The sequence below is a fragment of the Lynx rufus genome, unplaced genomic scaffold (assembly GCF_022079265.1).
Source record: "Lynx rufus isolate CCGP_SWC_20201006 ecotype Redwood Valley unplaced genomic scaffold, mLynRuf1.p SCAF_5, whole genome shotgun sequence".
Classification (NCBI taxonomy): domain Eukaryota; kingdom Metazoa; phylum Chordata; class Mammalia; order Carnivora; family Felidae; genus Lynx; species Lynx rufus.
The window spans coordinates 77,250,257-77,251,546 of NW_025814867.1; the positions used below are offsets into that span (position 1 = coordinate 77,250,257).

At 40.9% G+C, this 1,290-nt stretch overlaps 1 pseudogene; it reads right to left on the minus strand.

Annotated features, from left to right (window-relative positions):
• Window positions 1–519: 519 nt before the first annotated feature.
• LOC124526125 (mitochondrial intermembrane space import and assembly protein 40-like) lies at window positions 520–946 on the minus strand (annotated as a pseudogene).
• Between the last annotated feature and the right edge of the window lie 344 nt (window positions 947–1,290).

Consider the following 1,290-nt stretch of genomic DNA (forward strand, 5'->3'; position numbering starts at 1 on the left):
ATCAGAAATGAAATATAGTATTCCCTCATATATTCAAGGTCAGGATGGTTTTCGAGAAAGAAGTATCTGATCATTTGGCCTCTTGTATTAGGAATGGCCCCACTCCAGCATTTGTAAAGAAAGATGTTCTTGTTTCTATTTCACTTCCTAAAGGGGTATGAAATCTAATATAATCAGTAAGAATAAATCAGCTCACTCACAAGATACTCCCAGATAATGTGCTGATCATAGCACATTATTTCAAAGTGACAAAATTCAGGATAATCTGAGAAAAGAATTCAAAAGTGACAGCTACATTTGCTGATAGGTTTATGTGAGACACACATACATGTTTTTCCAGTGTATATGTCAAAAGACCAAGACCATCAAGATCATCAAAATAAGTTATTTTGTACATTATAATGCACAGAACAACAGAGGGAAGGACAGTTTCTCAGAGAATGACCAAAAGGCATTTTGCAAAAGGTTCATATAACTCCTAGGCAGAAGGACTGGAGCCCAGTGCCTTATGTCCTTTTATTAGTTTGACCCCTCCTCTTCTTTGGTTGCAGTGGCCTCAGTGGGAGCTGTCTCTTCTAAACGTTCTGCTGACTTTTCCTCTTCCTCCTCCACCTCCTCCTCATCCTCCTGGGAATAGAGGTTGGGTATTTCTGCATACATTCCTGCATGACCCAGAACTGGTCTACACAGTCTGACCCCTTGACATCCTCTGTGCTATGGTAGAAGCAGGAAAAGGCTGACTTGAACTGTTCCTCATAGGGGCCACTGGCCATTCCCCCAAGACATGGGCAGTTCCAATTAATGTCTCCATTTGGCAGGATCAATCCATGCTCTTCATACGGATCATTGGGGTCATCAGCCACCAGCTCTGCTTTGCTGGAGTTTAATGGTCTTCTTTGGTCACAAATATAATTAAATCCTTCCCTTCCTGCCAGCAGTAGGCCATGGTTTGCAGCTCAGGCACTCAGACCTCCCAGCAATAGTGGTGGGGGTAGCACAAGCAGAGGAGGGCTCACAGCTGTGACCTCTGAAATGAGTCTCTTGTAGGAAGCATATAGATTTTTGTTGTTTTTTTAATCCATTCCACCACCCCCATGTCTTTTGATTAGAGCATTTAGACCATTTATATTTAAAGTAATTATTGATAGGAATGTACTTATTGCCATTTTGTTACTTTCTGGTTGTTTTTATAGTTCTTTGTTCCTTCTTGCTCTCTTTTCTTGTGATTGATGGCTTTCTGTAGTATTATGCTTGCTTTTCTTTCTCCTTATCTTGTGTGTATCTGTTGTA